This window comes from Diceros bicornis, chromosome 15 (genome assembly GCF_020826845.1).
Source record: "Diceros bicornis minor isolate mBicDic1 chromosome 15, mDicBic1.mat.cur, whole genome shotgun sequence".
Classification (NCBI taxonomy): Eukaryota; Metazoa; Chordata; class Mammalia; order Perissodactyla; family Rhinocerotidae; genus Diceros; species Diceros bicornis.
In genome coordinates this window covers 14,329,312-14,344,043 of record NC_080754.1, presented here as the reverse complement: position 1 = coordinate 14,344,043, position 14,732 = coordinate 14,329,312, and the positions used below count along the sequence as shown (strand labels likewise).

Below are 14,732 nucleotides of genomic sequence, written 5' to 3'. Positions count from 1 at the left end.
GTTTCTTGACAGATCAGATAAACATTCTGAAGAGCTCAGTACAGGTTATTTACATGTCCCTCTTTTTGAACTCATCCCTTAATGAGCCAAATCTGCTACTAAATGATCAAATGCATGTCCCATTCCTTCGCCTTAAAGAAAAGGGGGTAGGTAGGTATCCTCTTAGAAACTGAGATGATCTTATTGTTATAGGCATTTCATACATAACGTAGAATTTTATACAACTCTACTGTCTTATGTTTTATTATTTCCATTTTCTTGAAAATAAATCATTCTGGGATGGCTTTACTATTTTATCCTCTCAGAAATAAATTCAAAAAAGAAAAAAAGAAGGTGACAAGCGATGCTTTACTTTTATGTAGTCTCTAGAACATGGAGGATATTCATTAACTATTAAGAAAAAGCATATTTATTAATCCTTAGGCAAAGTCAATTTTGCAAGTGAGAAAATTACCAGCATATTTCAGGTAAAAAAAAAATGCCATGACTAATAGCAATGTGGAGCGAGTCCCCCTGGATTTTCCATATTGGTTGCCTCTGTTAATGAGACTCACTGGATACTTGCCTAATGCCCTGCTTCCCTTGGCTGTACAGAAACAGGAAACCTTTATACCTCCTCATTGAGAGATTTATTATGAATACATTATATATAGATGGTGAACAGCCAGTTCTCTCTTCTTTTTAAATTATGTTAGCAGTTCAGCTGTTCAGGATTGAGTGTGTGATGTAGTACGAGGCATGCATCGAACTTGATTCTTCCCTGGGCATCAGGGAATAGCCATTATCTGAGCACGGAGGAGAGACGAATCCCCTCTGGTGTTCTCTTCTTGGTGCTGAGCCCAGTTCCATCTCCAGAGGGAGATGTGCTAACAACCTCCAAGCTTTTGCTCTGTGTCGGAGGATTATGCAGCAATGTGACAGTGATGGGGCTCCAGGGACCATTTCTGAAAACACAGAGATGCACGTGGTACCCAGCCCATCCCACAGAAGAGGAAGGGCATGCGCATACCCCAGGGAACATGGAGTCTCTCTTCACCTCCCTGCTCCCTTTCCTTTCTGACATCCTGTGTCCAGTGCCGCCCCCTCCCTCCCCTTGACAGGAAAGGACAGGACACCGGAGCAGGTTTGCTGAATGTTTTATGGCAGCCGTCCTACCCAGGCCTACAGCCGTGAAGGCCAGCCATCACTCATTAACCACTATCAATATTTTTGCCTTTCTATTTATTTTTTTCCAGGAAGCTTTTGCCTCATACAGAGTGAGTGAAATAATATTCATGTACTTAAGTGCATCTAACTATTTCTTTTTCCAAAAACAGGATAAAAATGCCCTCCCCTCCCCCGCACATAGAACATTTACAAGGTATGCAATCTGCAAACAGTACTTATAAAAAGAAAATCCTAATATTTTACACCCCCAATTCATTATCAAAGTTTCCTCTTCTCCCCGCACCTGATGGAAGTTATTTTACTCTTGGAAGACTCTCTGCAGCGCGGCTTCCTTCTCCCTCTCCCCTGGGATGTATGGATTAAATTCATGCATTCCCCCAGAAGAGGAGAAAAAATCCTGCTCCATTGCTCCTCACCTTATTCCCTAAGAGAATTGCTGCGTGGGAGTTGTTAGGGACGGCAGCTCCATGAGTTCTGGTTTGTTTTATGATAAAAGAGAAAACAGTTTAGGACCTCACTCTGCTGTGATTTCTGTCATGGAAAGTGTTTTTGCCGCTGCTATCCAGCAACATCTATGCACCTTCCCTCATCCCTCTCTATGGCTCCTTTATCTCTGTCTAAAATAGACTTAAGTGGTACTCTTTATCTTAAGAACAAAACAAAGCACTTTCCCTTACGTGTCTTACCCCTTCAAGCGACTGTCTTCTCTTTCTTCCTTGCTGTCAAATTCTTGAAAGTGAGGCCAGTCCTGTGGCCTTTGTCTCCTATGATCCCCTCCCTCTTTCCCATGCGGAGCTGCCTCCTATCCTTCTATTGCTACCCTTGATGCTTATAACCTTTGAATCAACAATTCCAAATGGCTTTATTCTTCTCGGCTTCTCTGAGTGTATGCTAAGTCAGCTCTTTTCTGGAAACTTCCATTCCCTTGTGCTCTGTGATGCATATTTCTAGGTGTTTCTATCCTTCTGTTACCACTCTCCTTTGGCCTACTTTGCTGGCTCCTCTGCCTCCTTCTTGTCCCAAATTTAAATGTTTTCCGAGGATCTCTATTCTCTTCCTTTCCCCCTTCAGAGATTTTATCCACTCTCCAAGTTTACCACAGCACTGATATGCTGATGACCCCAAAAGCTTCATTTCTAGCCCAGACTCTTCCAAGTTCCAAATTTATGTTTCCAACTTACTGCAGTGGTCTTCCACCCAATGTCCTACTCTCACAACAAATCACAGATTTTCAAAGTCTGGCTACTCACGATGTGCCTCTCACTCCCAGAAAAGGGACTTCCTGAATTTCTGCCAATAGTTCACTCAGTTATTTGAACTTGAAACCTTGGATTCTATTTAAACTCTTCCCTCTCCTTCACCCCTTTCATCCAATCAGTTACCAAAAATTTGCCTTTGACTTTTACAACATATATCAGACATGTCTCTTCCTTCAACCTTCAACTGCTACTGCTCTCATTCATACACTCATTACTTGTCATATAATCAGGACCAAAGGAACCCTAACTTGTGTCCTTTCAGTCCAGCCTTTCTCCAATTTTTCGAAACTTATTTTTCTGCAATCCTTTCATTTTCACAATTACTACTCTTGTCTCTTTCTCTTTCCTTATACAATCTACAGGCATTAAAAATGTTTCTATTTCCTCTCTTTATGTATACAAAACCCTGGATAATGTACGTGAGAGCGCTTTGTAATCTAAAGCAGTGATTCTCAACCTTGGATTGAGCACATCAGAATCCCTGGGGGAGCTTTTCAAAAACACCAGTGCCATCAACCCACCCCAGACCCAGCAAGTCAGAATCTCTCTGGGGTGAGAGTTGAGAATGGAAAACTGAAAAGCTCCCAGGTTATTCTATCAGGCACTCAGGCTTGACACCTGTGGCCATAAATGTAAGATTATCCTTTGCCAACAAGCTCTCTGACTTCTGGGGTCACCTTCTCTGGTTCGTTTCTAGCACTTTCAAATCTTCAAATAATAACCTGGTGGACGGCCTTCCCCATATCTTGGTAGAAGCTTTCTTCAGCATTCATTTTGTTCCAGGAACGCCTCCTGCCCTTTGACCAGCTGAACAACCATAGCTTGTTTGTGAAGAAGAAAAATAGTAGGAGGCCTTGCTTTCCTTCTCATGCCTTCTAGTAAGTGACTAGATGAAGCTATTTAAGGTTAATTAGCACCTTTGAGATGTGTGCTGGGTTACAGAGTTCAGAATAAAGTCATCGTGGCAGCAACATTACGAGGAAAGAGAGATTTGAATGGGAAAAGGTTTGTTCAGTGTTCTAGTTATTTCCTCCTCGACAGCATTTGGTTAGAAGATGGTCTAAGAGACCAGGTACGAGGAAATGAGCTGGCCCTGGGAGGACCAGGGACAACCAATTTGCTCTATATCTGGAACACCAATTGCCATTTGATTCTTTCTAAGGTTGTTATTTGAGAATTAGGAAATCTCAAGTGAGCACACAATAGTTTCTGGTTAAAGCACTTTCATTACCCATTTCTTGCAAATTGGAGTAGTAGCCATTTTTCTGAACTCACTTAATTAAAAAGAATTTAAAGCAAGCTTCTTGGGAACCTGGTCTCTAAATAAAACAAAAAGAATTCAAACCACACATCCTGAAATGATAATTTCATTACAGCACAATGGCATTTCAGATGACATGTGACCATACTTACAGCCACGGGGGGAAGAATGAGACAAGTTAAGTGATGAATATAAGAAAGAGAGAAACTTCTTTACCACATCTCTGGATGGCACCTGGGGAGGTGGTGATGGTGACCCCAGGTCAAAGAATCCCTGACCTCACATATTTAAGAAAATCTCTTTTCCCCACTCCCTTAGGTACTACCCCTGCCTTTGGAGCCCTTCTAATTTTGAAGCCCATCAGCCCCCTCCAAGCACTGGATCCCACTCCCCCACCCTGTGTTTGCTCACATCATTCAATGTATTGGTGCCTCTAGGCTATGCATTCTCAAGGGGGTGACACTGCCTCCAAGAGGACAAAAATTGGTTCTTGGGGGATGAAAAAAACTTACTCTTTTTATGTATAATGCATATATGTATGTATATACACAGTACCTAAACAGATATACAGTATATCTGTGGTATTAAAATTTCATTGCTGGGGTGGTGAGCAGCATAGAAATGGCTAAAATGACTCCTTAGTATGCCAATAAAGAAGAAAGGGCTGAGAAATATCATTCTAGGCTGAGCTCCACAGTAACCCAATGGACACTGACTCGTCTGGGCTGGATCTCTGACCCTGCACCTCTTTTTGTCCTTAAATGGCATCTCTCTCAATGCCCCCAGCAACTGTTTCCCACTAGACACCCATCCATGAGGTGACCCAGTACTGGAAGGTTCTCTTCCCATACCCTGCCCCCAGAACACTAATGGGTTGGGAACTCAACTCAATTCCCTCTTTTCCAGGTATCTTTTAAATATTCCCATTAGGCATCTCCAGGACCCACAAGTTATTTCTCTGCCTACTCAGTCCCAAAGGACCCAGACTTACAGTTTACAAGATGCCAGTTTAGCAAGAAGGGAATTTACAAATGGTGAGTCCTGAGCCCCACCTTGGTGAATTACCATAGCTCTGAATAAGCTAACTGGAGAGTTCTCACAGCGGTTCAGAGTATGGGGTCTGGTGTCAGGCTGCCTAAATTCATAGTCCTGGCTCTACTGCTTACTAGTTATGTGACTGAAATGCTCTGCCTCAGTTTCCTCACTTGTCAAATAGGGATAAGAACAGTACCAACATCAATGTTTTGTGATGAAGGTTAAATGATTAACTCAGGTAAGCACTTAGAAGAGGCTCTGGCCAAGAGAATGAGCTCAAACATATTATTACTACTATTATTTCATTATTAAGGGATTTGTGTCATCTTCTACTTGGACAATACTATCTGAGAAACAAATAATTCTGGTTTTTAAATGATGTTGTGAAATTTCATTAAGTACTTATACTTAGGGATCTGCTATAGCAGTTGACTGGAAAAAATGAAGTTTGCAGTTTAACTGATTTGCTTTAGGTTACATCCAGAATTAACATCAAAAGGAGTAAATTCAGATAAACAGTATTATAGATTTTAAGTAGAAATTGGCACTAAAAGTAAAATTATAAATTATCTCTAGTCTGCTCCTACGTCAGTCACTTAGGAATAAATAAATACAGTACTACACAATTTGAAAGTATAGGAGAGAAAGTTCCAAGAATATTCTTGAACTTTTTATTTCCAACATCATAGAATTAGACATCCTCAAGTGATTTCTATAGAAAAACAAATACAGAAAAACCAATCCAATCTATTGCTAAAAGCATGTTGGACACCAGATTTTTGAAGAGTGAAAACCTATAATCCTTTATTTAAAATGGAAAAAACAGTAATGCTTTCCCAACCCATCAAAAAACCCTATCAGTTTTAACAAATATCACAAAAACACTCAAAACCTATAAAACCATCCACAAAGAATCATTCCAGAATATAAAGTATTTTAAACACCAAGCACCAGAATCAAAGACACTTTCAGAAGTTTTTCTGTCTTTTCTTACACACTGAAAACATTAGTGCATAGTTCTTGGGGACACAAGCACAGCCAAGCGTGTTAGTTCGCCTCTCTCAACATACTTTATCTCTTTCCATTTTTCTTTGCATGTGTGGGCTTTTCAGGCCTCTTGGGTTCACCTATTTTATTCACAGGCTTTTAGCTTTTTTAGAAGATGTTTTCACTCAATAATGTGGTAAGTTGAGAGCACTAATGCACAACTTGAGCCTATTGGGAGATGCAACACATTCTCCATCTTCTTGTCTGGATGTACCTGCAACTCAAAATGTTTTTGCTAGCCCACATGTGTGAATTCACTATAAAGAGATTTTTGATTCAGGCAGTGAATTCCAGACAAAACAAATCTTAAAAGTTGTTATAGCAAATGTTTAGATAGCAAGACTTCATCATAGGGATCTCTATAGAGGTGTTTGGAACTAATGTCTCTCAGTTACCAAAGCATTTATGGGCATGTCTATGTGTCTATGTTGACACTAAAACTGGTCTATCTGAAGTGAAATTCAGATAAAACTCTTACTCAGGAGAAAAACCAAAACACACTTCATCTACTTGGAAAAGTATGTTTAAAAGAACTGAAAAATATCTAGTATTTCACAGAAGTATTTTTATTAATATCAAGAGAGCTTCTAATAGATATAATAATCATTCTGCAAAATTTCTTTTAAAGACAATTATTATTTTGAGCTTATTTTTTAAAAAGCCATGTAAACTCCAAATTTTTATCAGGACTTCATCATATTTTTTCGATCAGAACTAAGATAGTCTGGTCCACGGTAAGCTTGGTCTTAAAACATATATTAAACGTGCATGCATTTTCTATCAGGAATTGTCAGTGTCCAATTAGGGCTTGTCTATTTTACTCAGCTTGAACTTTAGGTCATATGATTCATAATTTACATATTCTTTCCCTGATTATCAGCCTATATACCGTCAAGTGAGGCCAGAGTAATGTAGGAAGCCTGCAGGAAAACGGGTGTAGCTGTCTTGCTGGACACCCACCAGAGCTGATGCTGCATAAAATGGCATTGAATGTCAAATGTGTTTTTCTAAACTAATGTAAAATACACATACCAAAAAAATGTTCTGGGCAAATTGGCAAGATCTTAGCTGCAAAGACGCTTCCCCATCCAAAAACAACAAAAGGATATCAAAGGTGCCCAAACACAAAAGACCAAAAGTCTTGCTTCCACTCTATCCTAATAAAGCCAGGTCATTCAGATGACCAGAAGGTGTCTGGGCAGGAATAAAGGCTAAGCTAGATCAAAAGACGGTCAGTGCAAACAATAGAAGAGAGAGCACTGTCATGCTTTATATAGAGAGAAAAGCTGTAAGTGTTTAAGCCAAAGAGAGACAGTAATTTTCTCCCATCTCCTAAGAGAGAACAGACCCCAGATGGAATTGGGGTCATACTGGGAGGCCCAGCTCAACAAAAGCTCTTTTTGATACTGTCCATCCATCTCTGAGAGTTTTGGAGACGACAGCCCGGTGACTTGTTAAACCATTTTAAAGGATTGAATTTTTCTGAGAAAATAAGATGTTTTATGCTTTGATTTACATAGAGCCCAGAAGACTCTGTCTTAATAAAATTTTTATTAAGAAATCTTTCAACAATATTTCTTAGAAAATGAGCTAAAGAAATGAGATTTAGGCCCTCAAACACATTGTCTCACTAAAAGTGCTTGCATTTTAATGGACCTGCAATTTTTAAGAAACTAAAAAAATTTCAAATGTACTAAAACTGAGGCAATCAAAACATTTCCACTCAAGATTGTTTGATCAAAAACTCTGGATATTTTTCTAAGGTTTGGAGAGACCACTTCTTAATTTTACATATGACTAAAAACGTGTCTCAATATGCATATGGAACTTATCAGCAAGGTCAAGTTTCAGAACAGCCATGTAGGAACTGCTGACACCCTCAGCACCAATGTCCACTGTCAGACTCAAACACCTCTCTGGCCCTTCAGAGAGCACTGGGCCAACTGGACTCAGACCCCTACTGTTCGGCTCTGACTTCCCACGGAGGTCATCACCAGCTCATCTCCCTCTCCGGCATCTTCTTGATCAGGACAGCCAGCTCTGGCAGGACAGCGGGCTTCCAGGGATAGCTATGTTGGGGGCACACCAGCAGAGCAGCGGCTGAAGGGGCCGGTCCACAAGGGATGTGAGAGCATTGCTGGAATGAACTGCACATTTGGTGCCAGTTAATGCAGATTTTCACCAGTGACTCCTTACAAAATGGGCAAGATGTTTAAAAAAATGCTCTCTTTGACGCACATAGTAAACTCTTTATCTTGAATATGAACATGTGATAAGAAAAAAAAAGTCATTTTTAGTCCACACTGTCCTCTAAGCAGAGCGAATCCTGGTAACTGCTATCCTTTGTTTGCTAAGCACAACTGAAATATTCATCTTTGGCATTAACGGTTTCTGACATACTCGAAACAGTATTAAGCAGCGGGTGGGGGTGTGCAAGTCTGGAGCCAGAAGCTTGGAAAGATCTAAATTGTTCTGCTGAGAAAGGGGAGAGAGGTTGAGAGAGAGGCCAGGAAGGAAGGCTGAGAATCAGAAGGCGAAAGAAAGAACGAATCACAGGGGCTGCGGGGCTGGGGAGAGGCTTCTGGGAGAGGGGACAAACCTAATGGGACTTTTCAAAAATGTGCTACAATTTCACTTCTACAGTTCTAAGTCATGAATAACCCTGTCTGAAGCAAACATGTGTCTCGGTCCAACCCTGTTTCCAGGCCCCATCACCCCAGGGGCTCTCCTCTGCTGGATCGTCCTCCTTGCCTCATCTCACCCAATGCCTGGACCAGAAACTAACGGCAGGGGCAGACCTAGCTGGGGAGTGGAGTAGAGCCACATAAAAGAGACGAGAAGGTGGAAGACGACAAGAGGAGGCCTCTCTCTGGTTGAGATGGACTTTAAAAAGATCATTTTATGAAAAATCTTTTTCTTGGTCTGCTGGAATTAAAACTCTACCATCAAGGCTAGCAATATAAGCATCGATAATCTAGGGCATTCTAAGGAGAGAAATGATGTATAAAGAGACAAAAGCATAAAGCAGAAAATGAGATGGACACCAGGAATGGAGTGTTTCACAAATGCTATGGAGGTAATGACAGCAGCTAGAAAATTTATTGTTCAGTTAACCTGCACACAGGAGACATCCGAGGATGAGGTAGGGAATATCTTTTTATTAGTTGACTATAGATTTACAACCACAAAGAGAGGCGAGCTCCAGCTTCACATTGCCCAGAGTAGCCCTGCAGCGGTGTAGAATGCAGCATTCTCCAGCCGGTATGTCATGGCTGCGTGTGTTGCTGAGCGTGGTGCACCCCTGCTGAGGCTCAGAGGCTCCAACTTTGCTCCTCCACAACCGTAGATGGGCCCGATGATAAGTCTCCCGTAAATAATAATGCCTCGGTCTCATGTGCTGCATTTGCCTTATTTAAAGGTAACAGATTCCCAGAAAGGGAGAGCGACCCCAGGCTCGAGGCTTGTGAACTCTGAGCAGCCTTCGATCTGTTCTTGCAGTGTGATGATCTACATAAATCTCGCAGGGATGGTGGTATCTAGAATTAGTGTTTAGATGACAGAGCCAGCCCAATCTTTCCTTTCCTTTCCTTTTCCTTGCTTATGTAAAAACAAAAAGAGAGAGACACAGGTGGTGTGTTCCTTTCACACCTCTCCCTTTCCCGCTTACACTGTTGGACTATTTCCCTTGATTCTCCAAGGAGCTAGTGGAAGATACAGAATTGCCAGACTCCACACCTCCACTGACATTTAAAGGTCAAGTCTCTTTGTATTGTACGTAATGATACCTCCCTCCCACATGTGTGAAAAGGATGGCTGTGAGAATTACTAGGAGGGAGGAAGGAACCTTTGCAAGTTCACTGGGGCAAAAGGACTTGATTTACTGCCATTCTGCTGAACACTTAAGCAGAATTGTTTCATAAAATAGAGTTAAGAAAAGTTAAAATCAAAGGAGGAATTCATCCAGACATTGTTTTCCACCTCTTTTCTGTATTGATTTTAATATGGTTACCCTCTCAATAAATAAAGACTTCTAAAAGAACTGGATTAATGCCATAAATAGGATGCGGTTTTCAAACACTTTCTTTCAGAGTAGTGGCTGCTTCTTTGGCTGCTGGACCCTTAGTGCCAGAGACCGTGTATTATCTCTGAAAGAGATTCCACGGTGGGAAAGCCATTTGGCCTAGCTCCATTTGAATTTCCCCATCTGAAGGAAGAATTTATTTTGGAGGAATCACATATTCAGTATGTATTTCTTTAAAAAGTATCTCTCCTTTCCCTCTGCCCCCAGAGCTCATGGAAACCTCTCCTCCAAGAGCTAAAAGCATCCCACAGACATTGTTTACCTCCCCAGCGCCTGCACTTCAGTTCCGTCATCATGAACTTGCTGGTGATCCCGGGCGGGGGCTCACGTCTGAAAGTAACTAATAACAACTTCACTTGATTGAATGTTCATGAGTATCAAATACCAGCCTGGGCACTTCTCTTACATGGTCTCATTTAATCTCTGCCACGATCCTGCAAGGGAGTGATTACCTGCATTTTACAGATGAGGAAACTGAGGTTCAGACCGGTTTTGCAACTAGTTTAGGGTTACAAAGATTGCAAATGGCTGCCTGGGGCAGAAACCCAGGTCTGTCAGACCTGAATCCACACACAGCTACTCGAGGGACGATATTATTGCTTCCATATCCTTACTGATTAAACAAGTCAAATGCATTGCGCATTTACTTCCCGTAACATGGTGATCACAGGGTTTGTTTTTAGAGCTAAACGTCTGACCCTCACCCCGGTGCAGGAAATTGATGGAGAGATTACAGTGATTGTAAACTTTGTAAAGACATGAAGGATTTCATTGTAGGGACACATGAGGGCACTCTAACCTTCTCTCAGTTGAGGACACGTTTTCTTTGCAGTTACACAGCTCAGAGCCTGAATCCCAGCGCTGGCTCTGCTCTGATGACTTGTATGAACTTCAGCTTTTAAAGTTCATACTGGAGTTCAGTTTCTCCATTTGCAAATTTAGGAAGGTGGGTGAAATGAGCTTTAGAGTCTCTTCTGTCTTAAGCATCACGTGATTCCAATTTATTAACAGCTAATTAAAGGAATTTATGACCCTATCTTAACAAGGATTATTAATTACTGCAAAGAAATAAGATACATTTCTTTCATATTTGCTATACTTAAGCAGAAAATGTGCTTATAGATCTAACTCATCATATTTGCAAAAAGCAAATCATTTCCCAAGCCTAAGCGTGTATGGATTTATTTTTGGCCCATCTGAGAATTCCGTCAAATTTCTGGAGGAATTCTTTCCGTCACAGATTCAGCTTCTCACTTGCACGAGGACCGTCCTCTGGGGGGCCAGCGTTGGATCTGCACTACATTAATTGAATGCATTGGCCAGTAGGTCGCTTCTTGTTTAGCATTTAGGTAACAGTTCCCTTTAGTCCAAAGGCTGGCATTTCATTGCTTTGCGGAATATTTTTATGAGATTTATCGTAGGGACTTTGAAAAAAACACCTTCATAATCACCTAGCTTGGTTGAAATTTTTCACAGGGCGGGGTGAGTTTAAGATTCATTTGACAAACTGCAGAATGATGGACATCGAGGGAAGCTCCTCAGCTAGATCTCCGGCAAGAACAAGAGGGGTTTGTTCTCTCTCCTGTAAATGAAGCACCAAGCCAAGGCCTCCGACAGAGGAAAGGGAAGGAGGAGGAGGGACAATCCAACAAGTAGCAGTCTAACTTACACGAAATGATGGGTTTACAGGACATTTGTACGTTACACACACAGCGGGGGAAGTGAAGGAAAACACCCCCAGCCTGGAAGATGAGTGTTCTGACAAGCTTACAAATCTGCTAAAAGCCTCTGCCGATCTTTCCGGACAGAGGCAGGAGGATTTTTTCTCTGCTGGAGCCTTGCGGGGCGATTACTACACAGACCACTTAAACCACTGGACTGCTTTTATTCTGAGTCAATACAAAGCCTCCTAGATGTCTCGTCTTGAAAAAAAAAAGTGACTTGTTCAGCTGGAACAGGTTAGCAGGCGGTCCTTCAGACACAGCGGTCCTCGTGGGTGCTCAGGATCAGAGTCGGGCGTGGAAACAAACGCCTCGGATGAAAAGAAAGCTAGTCTGTATTACAACCAACAAAAGGAATTGAAGTTACAGCCCAACACTGGGTCAATCTCCAACTCTATCAATGTCTTTTATTTAAATGCAATTAAATGAATTTGGCAAGACCAGGGTTTTACAATTCTGGTATTGTTATCAGGATTTCTGTTGCAATTTGCTTAACTTCTCTGTACCTCGATTTCCTCATCTGTCAAACAGAGATAATAATAGTACTTACATCAGTGGGTTGTAAAGGTTAACTGGCCTTACAAAAATCAAGTACAGCAATATCAGGCACCTAGTAAGTGCTTTAGAAGTGTTTTATAGTAGGCTCTTCTTCTGCCTCTTTTTCTTATTCTTATTCTTAAAGCCTTGGGACACCTTGAGAAGACATGGCAATGCAGGTATAAGATTTTGTCTTCCCCTATGCACTATTATTTTCTCTCTGTGTGTCCTAGTTTCTCCTTAAATTAACTAGAAATATCTGCTCTTTATGCTTAAATTCTTTGTAGATATTTCAAGATTCCATGTCTCTCTCCTCTTTTGCTCCCTCCCTTTTCATAAAGTACTTCTTCTGAACCAGCATACAGACACCGAGCATACAGAGATGACAACACAGAGTTGTGTACAGCAGAAACACAAGTAAACAGTCTCAACGGCACACAATGTGCCCCATGATGGAGGTGTGCACAGAAGTACCCGAGCTGTTTCTTGCGGGATGAATCATTCTCGGCCAAGTGAAGTGGGGGTATTGGGAGGGACGGTGTCGTGGCTGAGGAAAGAGCATGTTCAAAGACTGAAGTCATGAAAAGAGACAAAATATTTTCTTTTGGGGTTTTCTTTGGGCCCTAAGTTGTCACTGGCTCCCTAAAGCCCACTCGACAAAGCAGAAAGTGCCCAGCACCACGTTGAAAACCTCTCTCAATCTGGCTTAAGTCTGTCTTTCCAGTCCTTTCTGTTTCTCTCTTCCGTCTCTTCTACAGTGAGTCCCTGCAGCCCTTCCCTGTTTCCTGAAGGTGCCCTTGCTTTCTCATCTCTAATCGTATTCATTTGGTTCCCTCCGTCTGGAATGCCCTTCCTCCCCACACTGAAATCTTACTCACTCCTCAGGCCAGCCCCCAGGTGCCCTCCTGGTGCAGCTGTTCCGGAACTCCTATCTGGAAGTACCTGCCCCTTTTCCAGGTCCTTAGCACAGTTTGCTTGTTTCTTTACTGTGGCACTCTCCATATTCTGCTTTTATTGGCTTTATTTGAACCTTAGGATTCTCCTACAGTATTACAAACTATACCTTGTTAATTTTGTAAAGATTTCCTATGGCATCTAGTATGATGCTAGGTGCACACTAGGTGATCAAAAAGGACTGATAATAATAGTTATATATCCAAAAGTTATTCTTGTTTTGTGCTAGACAATATTCTAAGCACATTGCGTGTATTATCTTATTTAATTCTTAAACAACTTTGTTGTGTAGTGAAGAACTTAACCTTGCCCAAGGAGAGGTCTGCTCTTTGTCCTCGGCTCTGGGAGGTAATCTTAAACCCTGGGAATATCCTGGCTGATAAGAGTATCTTTGTTTAGCTGGGGGTGCTTTAAGGCCACATCAAAAAGTCTAAGGATGAGATTTATGGTGGTGGCTTTAACTCACACAGGTACAGGCTTGACCTCTGGGGGGCTGGATACTGAGGTCAGCCATGCGGAGCCTCAATAGAGACTCTGGACACGAAGGCTTGGGTGACCGTCCTGGGTTAGCGATACCTTGTGTGATTGTCATACATCAATACCAGGAAAGTAGCTCTGACCATGACTCCAGGGGAGCAGACAGCTGGAAACGCCACGTTTGGAACTTTCCTGAACTCGGTCCTATGTACCTCTTCACTTGGCTGATTTTAATCGGTAGCTTTCAGCTGTAATAAACAGTAACTGTGAGTATAACAGTTTTCAGTGGTTTTGTGAGTACCTCTAGTAAATTATTGAAACTAAGGGTGATCTTGAGAACTCCCCAAACTTGCAATTAGTGTCAGAGTGAGGGCCGTCTCGTGGACTGTGCTTCCTGTAACCTTGCACTTGTGAAGTAGATACTATAATTATCTCAGTTTCACAGATGAGAAAACTAAGGGACAGAAAGGTTAAATTTTTTATTCAAGGTCATGTAACTCGTAACTAGGATTTGATCATAGGTATGGTAAAACAGAACACACACTCTGAACTACTTCTCTATACTGCCTCCCATGTGAATAAAAGTTAAAGATAGAGATAAGATAAAAAATATTAAGAACAGACATAAAAATGAACGTGTCCTTAAAGGCTGAGGATGTTTAGGGCAGCTTTTGTACAAAAACATCTTGTATTACAACTCAGGTATTTAATCTCTATGAACATTGAATATTGCAATAAATTTGAAATGAATAGATTATAATTTTGCATGTGAAAATATTTCTGTGGCCTGAGGTAAGAACATAGTCATTTGCAAAGTTATGTATGAGAAGCAGGCCTTATGGTTACTGAATATAGCAAAAGATTTGTCTAGAAAAACAAGAAACTCTAAGAGTCTTTGGGAACAATCTCATTGTCCCTTGCCTTCCATTTTAATTACAGGCGTACCTTGTTTTCAGATATCGCACTTCACAGATATTGCATTTTTTACAAATTGAAGGTTTGTGGCAAACCTGCATTGAGCAAGTCAAACGGTGCCATTCTTCCAACAGCACTTGCTTACTTTGCGTCTCTGTGGCACATTTTGGTAATTCTCGCAATATTTCCAACTTTTTCATTATTATTATATTTGTTCTGGCGATCTGTGATCAGGGATCTTTGATGTCACTATTGTCATCGTTTTGGGGCCCCACGCA

At 41.3% G+C, this 14,732-nt stretch overlaps 1 protein-coding gene across 1 annotated transcript in view; it reads right to left on the bottom strand.

Moving 5' to 3' along the window:
- PLCXD2 (phosphatidylinositol specific phospholipase C X domain containing 2) overlaps nucleotides 1-14,732 on the bottom strand; it is a 49,749-nt gene that overhangs the window by 20,499 nt on the left and 14,518 nt on the right. The window lies entirely within an intron of this gene.